Raw genomic sequence first — 9161 nt, 5'->3', positions numbered from 1 at the left:
CAGGATCGGAATCCCACGCGGGCCCACAGCTCAACGGCCGGCGCGCTAGGTAAGTGCAGGTCGGAGGCTTGCACCCGCGGGAAGCCCCCGACCCGAATTTCTGGGCCATTAAGCCTTTAACGTAGCAAACCGCCCTACGGCGCTTCAAAGGAGCATAATCAGACAAAACTGAGCCAAAAAAGGTTGACATTAGGACAGGTTACCATAAGCTTGATCAAAGCATTAGGTTTTAAGGAGCATCCTAAAGGAAGAGAGAGAGAGAGGGTGGGAATTCCAGAGCGTAGGGCGTAGACAGCTGGATGCACGAGAGCCAAAATTGGAGGAGCGCAGAGATCTCGGGGGGTTGTGGGGCTGGAGGAGGTTACAGAGACAGGGAGGGGGCGAGGCCACAGAGGGATTTGAACACGAAGATGAGAATTTTAAAATCGAGGTGATGGTGGACCGGGAGCCAGTGTAGGCCAGCGAGCGCAGGGGGTGATGGGTGAACAGGACTCGGTGCCAGTTAGGACACAGGCAGCAGAGTTCAAGTTTATGGAGGGTGAAGGGTGGGGTGCTGGCCAGGAGAACGTTGGAAACTGGGGTGAAGTATGTGTTAAAACTGGCACGCACTCCGCGCCCGTAATTCAAGTGATTTCGCTGTCTGATAAAGGCATAATTCCGTTTGATTTCAGGTCTGATTTCTCCTCTGTTGACGATCACAGCTGAGGTACAATTCTGATCGGTTCAGCTATTTGTGGCACTATGAAATTGGCCTCCTTAGCGCCTCCCGTTATCGCCTCCAGGGGGTACTAACGGGGTGCTAACGACTCACCGCCCGGGCGCGGCGCGATGAACGACTCCCGCAAACATCCGGGCCTAGAAATTGGGTTTTGGCGCAGCGACGGCTTTAGCGCCGGAAGTTAGTGCCGGAGCTAAGTCGCGCTGGGCGGGCCAAAAATTCACTAGTTCTGCGCCCAAACGGCTGCCGGCGCTGCTGAAAGCTGTTTGCGCCTGAAAACTGGCGCTACGCGCTGAATTGCGGCGCTATTCCGGCGCTGCGGCGCCCGCTGCGGTGCGGCAGGTTCGGGAAGTGCAGGCCTCCTCCTTCCCTTAAGGAGGAGCTGCCTGCACCCGGCCGCGGCCCGCGAAAATCATTGTAAAAATGAGCCCGGCACCTCGGACAAGTGCCGGGCTTGCATCTGTCCCGGGGGGGGGTGGGGAGAAGTCCGGGGAGGGAGCTGCAGCCAGGCGGCCGGCGGGAAAGCGGCCGGCCGCCGCGGGGCCTTTAATGCGCCAGCGCAAAGTCCAGTAAGGCACCTCTGCCAGAACGTTGCTTGCGGCTGCCACGGGCGAGGCGGCCGCAAGTCAATTTCGGAGTTTGGGCGGGTTACCATGGCAACCGGGACGCTGCGCACACCGATGACGTCATCGGTGCCGGCGCAGCGCTAACGGCCTAACGCCGATTTAGGGACCCACTCAATTTCCAAACTGGCCATAACTCCGGCGCTAGGCCCTCTAGCGCCTCAAAAGCGGCGCTAAGCCTACCGAATTTCTAGGCCCCGGTGAGAGGTTTGCGGCGGCGGTGAGGCTTCGCGCCACGACCTCCTTCGCCCGGAGATCGTGACGTTATCGCCGCGCGCGTCGCCCCGGTAGCGCCCTGGACCCGAACTTCGGTTCAGCGCCCCCGACCCCCCCTGCAGCATCGCCACCGCGACGACACCGACAGCTGCAGGAGGCGTCGATCGGGAGGCCGGGCGCTTCGGGGGCGAAAGTGAAAGGGGAGGTTTGCCGAGGGAAGCAGCTAAATTTCTGAAATGTATTTGTCCAATTTTATTTACTTCTCCAGGGCCGCGATCGATTGGCCCGGCGCTCTGCTGGTGTCGCACGGGGCTGATCGGGCCGGATCGTGGACGCCGTCGGGGACCAGCTAACTGGTCCCAATGCAGCGCCTCCAGCAATGGCCCTTGCCTTTAAGGGAGGGAAGGAGTCCCGGAGCTCGGCAGCGCTGCATGGCCCAGTGTGCAGCGCTGCACCACCAGTGCCCCGCCTGCGTCCTTTAACTTAGCGCTCCACTTCCTTCCTGGAGCGCTAAACCCAACTTCGGAAAAAGCTGGGAATCCTTAGTGCCCAGCTTTCAAAAGATACCGGCTCCCAAACAGGGCGAGAATGCATTTTTTCCCCCTTACTTTCTTTAAGAGGCTGCCCCCTGCAGTTTGTGTCCAGCAATTACAAACAGTGCCCCCACTGCAGATTTTACAGAACAGAAACTGGAATTGTGCTGGATTAATTTGTACCACATCATCCGGGTCCCATGTACATAGTGTACCTACGTTAATTGGCTGAAGATATGACTTTGATTAGGTTAATTAACGGTTACTTCATTTGATATCATGCACCTTATTTTTATTGAGGGAAAAACAACTTGCATTTATATAGCGCCTTTAACGTAGTAAAACGTCCCAAGGCGCTGCACAGGAGCGTTATAAGACAAAACAATTTGACACCCATCCACATAAGGAGATATTAGGGCAGGTGACCAAAAGCTTGGTCAAAGAGGTAGGTTTTAAGGAGCGTCTTAAGGAGGAAAGAGAGGTAGCGAGGCGGAGAGGTTTAGGGAGGAAGTTCCAGAGCTTAGGGCCGAGGCAACAGAAGGCACGGCCGCCAATGGTTGAGCGATTATAATCAGGGGTGCTCAAGAGGGCAGAATTAGAGGAGCGCAGATATCTCAGGGGGTGGTGGGGCTGGAGGAGATGACAGAGATAGGGAGGGGCGAGGCCATGGAGGGATTTGAAAACAAGGATGAGAATTTTGAAATCGAGGCGCTGCTTAAACGGGAGACAATGTAGGTCAGCGAGCACAGGGGTGATGGGTGAACGGGACTTGGTGTGAGTTAGGACACGGGCAGCCAAGTTTTGGATGACCTCAAGTTTACGTAGGGTGGAATGTGGGAGGCCAGCCAGGAGTGCGTTGGAATAGTCAAGTCTAGAGGTAACAAAGGCATGGATGAGGGTTTCAGCAGCGGATGAGCTGAGGCAAGGGCGGAGACAGGCGATGTTACGGAGGTGGAAGTAGGCGGTCTTAGTTATGCTGCGGATGTGTGGTCGGAAGCTCATTTCAGGGTCAAATGTGACACCAAGGTTGCGAACAGTGTGGTTCAGCCTCAGACAGATGTTAGGGAGAGGGATGGAGTCAGTGGCTAGGGGACAGAGTTTGTGGTGGGGACCGAAAACAATGGCTTCGGTCTTCCTGATATTTAATTGGAGAAAATGTTTGCTCATCCAGAACTGGAGGAAACACAACAAAAAACCAAATTCATAGTTCAGGACATCACCACCAACAACAACTTGTATTTATACAGCGCCTTTAATGTAGTAAAATGTCCCCAAGGCGCATCACAGGTAATCAGAAATATTGACACCGAGCCACATGAGATATTAGGGCAGGTGACCAAAAGCTTGGTCAGAGAGGTGGGTTTTAAGGAGCGTCTTAAAGGAGGAGAGAGAGGTGGAGAGGCGGAGAGGTTTAGGGAGGGAATTCCAGAGCTTAGGGCCCAGGCAACAGAAGGCCCGGCCGCCGATGGTGGGACGAAGGAAATCATGGTATAACTCAAGAAGCAGTGATTAGGGAATGCAGTTTGACTTTTAAAACTCTGTGTAGGTTGCCAGAAATGGGAGAAAGCGAGGGAGATAGGAAAGTTTTGAGGTCCCAAGCAGAGAATGAGCTGCAGGAGGAGGCAGTGCGGGGAGGCTGAATTTCGGTGCAGTGAGGCTGGAAGGAGGAGGAAGTAGCTTCGAAGGAAGCAGCGAGGGAAGTTTGTGTGAGAAGACCTTTCACAGATAGGGGAGCAGTATTCAAACCAGACAGCTCAGCTCAATTGCTTTCAATGCAGTTTCAGTTCCGTCGAAATTCACAGACCTGAAAGGTTAACTCGACTTCTCTCTCTCTACAGGTGCCGCCTGACCTGCTGAGTGTTTCCAGCATTTATATTTCAGATTTCCAGCATCTGCAGTATTTTGATTTTTGCTTTCAATGCTGTTTCAGTGCAGTACTGAGGGAGTGCTGTGCTGTCGGAGGTGCCGTCTTTCCCTTTATTGGTGAATTTCTTTGCTCCTAGTGAAAGACGCGAGCACTTGGAAATGGTACACTTTCTACTTCTGGCAGCCAGAGTCTCCAGGAAGCACTTCCGGGTCAGGGAAGTGCCAGAGAGACAGGCAGACAGAGCGAGACAGACAGAGCGAGACAGACAGGCAGACAGAGAGAGACAGACAGGCAGACAGAGCGAGACAGACAGGCAGACAGAGAGAGACAGACAGGCAGACAGAGCGAGACAGACAGGCAGACAGAGCAAGAGAGACAGGCAAACCGAGCGAGACAGACAGAAAGAGGCAGACAGGCAGACAGAGCGAGACAGACAGAAAGAGGCAGACAGGCAGACAGAGCGAGACAGACAGAAAGAGGCAGACAGGCAGACAGAGCGAGCGAGACAGGCAAACAGAGCGAGACAGACAGAGACAGACAGACAGAGACAGACAGGCAGACAGAGCAAGAGAGACAGGCAGACAGAGACAGACAGACAGAGAGAGACAGACTTGCAGACAGCAAGAGAGACAGGCAGACAGAGAGAGGCAGACAGAGCGAGAGAGACAGGAGGACAGAGTGAGAGAGACAGAGAGAGACAGACAGGCAGACAGAGAGAGACAGACAGGCAGACAGGGAGAGACAGACAGGCAGACAGAGCAAGAGAGACAGGCAGACAGGGAGAGACAGACAGAGAGAGACAGACAGGCAGACAGAGCAAGAGAGACAGGACAACAGAGTGAGAGAGACAGAGAGAGACAGACAGGCAGACAGAGCGAGACAGACAGAGAGAGACAGACAGGCAGACAGAGCAAGAGAGACAGGCAGACAGAGAGCGACAGACAGAGAGAGATAGACAGGCAGGCAGAGCAAGAGAGACAGGCAGACAGAGCGACAGACTGGCAGACAGAGCGAGAGAGACAGACATACAGAGAGACAGACTGACAGACGGAGCGAGAGAGACAGGCAGACAGAGCGACAGACTGGCAGACAGAGCGAGAGAGACAGGCATACAGAGAGACAGACTGACAGACAGAGTGAGAGAGACAGGCAGACAGAGAGACAGACAGGCAGACAGAGCAAAAGAGACAGGCAGACAGAGCAAGAGAGATAGGCAAACTGAGAGAGACAGGCAGGCAGACAGAGAGAGACAGGCAGACAGACAGAGAGAGACAGGCAGACAGAGAGAGAGAGAGACAGGCAGACAGAGTGATAGAGACAGATAGGCAGACAGAGAGAGAGAGAGAGGCAGACAGTGAGACAGACAGACAGACAGTGAAGATGGAGAGACAGGCAGGCAGAGACAGGCAGGCAGAGAGACAGACAGCGACAGAGAGACACACAGACAGACACAGACTTTCTTTTTGAATGTGTGGACTGGGTTCGAACCCAAGTTCTGGAGGTGAAAAGTAGTCAAGTAATTGTTTTTAAAGCGCAGGATGTGGCTGATCAAATCATGAAACTGAAGAGCACAGCTCCCTGTGTGAAATGTTTAAAAAAGATTATTCATAAACACAAAAACTTTTTTTTAAATTCCGCAACACCTGGTGGATCTGCTGCTCAGGGCTGGCATCTTCAATCGGCTCCCGTTTCAGAGACCCTGGAGCCAGTGAGAGAGCTGGCAGCCCAGCGAGGTTCCCAACCCGCCGGGATTGTCCTGGACTCTCCAGGAATGAAAGATTAATCTCCCAGATGCTACCTCAGCCGTGGCTCAGTGGGCAGCACTCTTGCCTTTGAGTCAGAAGGTTGTGGGTTCAAGTCCCACACATAAAGCGAGGCTGACACTCCCGAGGGAGTGCTACAGTGTCGGAGGTGCCGAGGCCCCATCTGCCCCCTCAGGTGGCCGTAAAAGATCCCATGGCCACTATTTTGAAGAAGAACAGGGGGAGTTATCCCCGGTGTCCTGGCCAATATTTATCCCTCAATCAACATCACTAAAACAGATGATCTGGTCATTATCACATTGCTGTTTGTGGGAGCTTGCTGTGCACAAATTGGCTGCCGCGTTTCCCACATTACAACAGTGACTACACTCCAAAAAAGTACCTCATTGGTAAAGTGCTTTGAGACGTCCAGTGGTTGTGAAAGGCGCTATAGAAATGTAAGTCTTTCTTTCTTTTCTCAAGCAACCAGGGAGAAAAAAAATCATTGGGGCATTAATAAAAAAATGCTTCTTTCATTTTTTGTGAAAACTTTGGTTTAACAGTTATAAAAATATTGGAGGAAAAAAAGGGTGTTTGGCTAACAGTTAAGAACCATCGAAGCAGTCCTTTCCCATTGGCGGGAAGGGGTGGGCCCACAAAGATGGATGTGTCAGGCAACCAATGGCGGGAGCAGGGGGGCGGGGCAGTTGGAAGTCAAAGGTCATGGATTGAACGCTCCTGGAATACTTCCAACCAGAGTTGGCAACCCAAGGGCCCAGGCACTGCCTAGCCCTGGAGCCAAATGGTGTGGATGACAGTCTGAGGGGCCATCCACCTCACGCTGAATTACAAAACTTTATACACTGATTCATTTTTTTTTTAAATGTATAAAACTTAGATACAGGCCTGTAAGTTTTTAACAAACATTTCAGGGGTGGGGGGGAAATCTCGCCTTTCTACAGCCCCTTTCACAACCTCAGGACGTCCCAAAGCGCTTTACAGCCATTGAAGTACTTTTTTGAAGTGGAGTCACTGTTGAATTGTAGGAAATGCGGCAGCCAATTTGCGCACAGCAAGCTCCCACAAACAGCAATGTGATAATGACCAGATAATCTGTTTTAGTGGTGCTGGTTGAGGAATAAATATTAGCCCAGGACACCGGGGAGAACTCCCCAGCTCTTCTTCAAAATAGTGCCGTGGGATCCACCTGAGAGAGCAGACGGGGCCTCGGTTTAACATCTCATCCAGAAGACGGCACCTCCAACAGTGCAGCACTCCCTCAGCACTGCACCGGAGTGTCGGCCTAGATTTTATGCTCAAGTCTCTGGAGTGGGACTTTGAACCCACGATCTACTGACTCAAGAGGTGAGAGAGTGCTGCCCACTGAGCCACGCCGACAGGTTAACGAGGCCAGACAGAGCACTCAAAGGAACAATCTCACAAAGGGTACCAGTCTGGGAGATTGAAGGAGCAGCCTTTGGACTGGGTGGGGCAGCGGGACCGAACTGGTGGTTTGGTGAGGTACACAGGAACCCTGAGTTAGGGTTGGCCACGTGCAGGAATGAGTCAGGACTCTCGAAGAACAGATTTAACCGCGATCTACAGAATGCGGCTGAGAACCCCAGCCACCAGCCTGACCTACTGGGCTGCCCAGTGCCTCTAGCCGGGAGGGGACGCGTTAGACACAAGGCCTTATTTTGCCTGCACTGCTTTCAGCCAGGGTATCAGTGACCATGTGATTAACGTACTTCACGTACGACACTCGTCCACTCCCTATCAGGCATATGGAAAGTGGACTTCACAGTAGTTTTGGAGGCTGTTGAAGATTGCTCTGGATTTCCATGCGACAGAAAAAAAGCTCAGTGCTTACGTCAAATTGTCATGAATTATTATTAGAAAGTTCTAAATGTGTGGCCTAGTGTGTCCAAGCCGTTTATTCTGCTTCTCCCTTGCTCTCTCAAGGGAAGCCTGGGGACACTTTTTTCTTTATATTAACACCATCCTGCACCTGAAACCATTTAAAGAGCATCCCCGAGGGCTGAAAGGCTTCAATTACTCGTTGCCTAGTTAGGTGCAGCTTCCTTCTCTTAATCCTTTCCACCCGAGGTCTCCAGTCTGTCCCCCACCACCCCAGTGCAGGGGAAGCCCCAGGCCACTGTTGGGTCAGTGGCCGCTCAGGTATGACGCTGATTCTTTTTTTTAAAAAAAGCCCTAGAAAAAAAACTGAAATCGAACCAGAAAAAGCTGCAAGAGCGCAGCAGGTCTGTCTGCATCTGAAAAAATAAACCCAGGTTAGCGCGGGTTATATCCAGAGTCGAGTTCTCTCCGTGTTGGCCGAATAATCTACCTTAACCACTGCCCTCAGAAGAGAAACAGTACTGTAGCAGTGTGACTGTACTAGTGTGACTATCAGTGTAATGTCATGGGGCAAAACCATGGGGTAATACCATGGGGTAATATCGGAGTAAACCATGGGGTAATATCATGGGGTAATGCCATGGGGTAATGCCATGGAGAAATATCAAAGTAAACCATGGGGTAATATCATGGGGTAATATCATGGAATAATACCATGGGATAATACCATGGGGTAATATTGGGGTAATACTATGGGGTAATACCATGGAATAATATCATGGGGTAATATCGGAGTAAACCATGGGGTAATACCATGGGGTAATATCGGAGTAAACCATGGGGTAATATCGGGATAATATCATGGAATAATATCATGGGGTAATACCATGGGGTAATATCATGGAATAATATAATGGGGTAATACCATGGGGTAATATCATGGGGTAATATCGGGATAATATCATGGAATAATATCATGGGGTAATACCATGGGGTAATATCATGGGGTAATATCGGGATAATATCATGGAATAATATCATGGGGTAATACCATGGGGTAATATCATGGGGTAATATCGGGATAATATCATGGAATAATATTATGAAATAATATCATGGAGTAATACCATGGGGTAATACCATGGGGTAAAATCATGGAATAATATAATGGGGTAATACCATGGGGTAATATCGGGATAATATCATGGGGTAATATCATGGAATAATATCATGGGTTAATATTGGGATAATATCATGGGGTAATATTGGGATAATACCATGGGGTAATAACATGGGGTAATATCATGGGGTAATACCATGGGGTAATACCATGGGGTAATACCATGGGGTAATACCATGGGGTAATACCATGGAATGATACCATGGGGTAATATTGGGGTAATATCATGGGGTAACACCATGGGATGATACCATGGGGTAATATTGGGGTAATATCATGGGGTAATACCATGGGATGATACCATGGGGTAATATTGGGGTAATACCATGGGGTAATATTGGGGTAATATCATGGGGTAATACCATGGAATGATACCATGGGGTAATACCATGGAGTAATACCATGGAATGATACCATGGGGTAAT

This window comes from Somniosus microcephalus, chromosome 31 (genome assembly GCF_052327205.1).
Source record: "Somniosus microcephalus isolate GS21.2 chromosome 31, FLI_Smic_1.0, whole genome shotgun sequence".
NCBI lineage: Eukaryota > Metazoa > Chordata > Chondrichthyes > Squaliformes > Somniosidae > Somniosus > Somniosus microcephalus.
The sequence above is the reverse complement of the archived record's forward strand: the minus strand, read 5'-3'. Positions refer to the sequence as shown.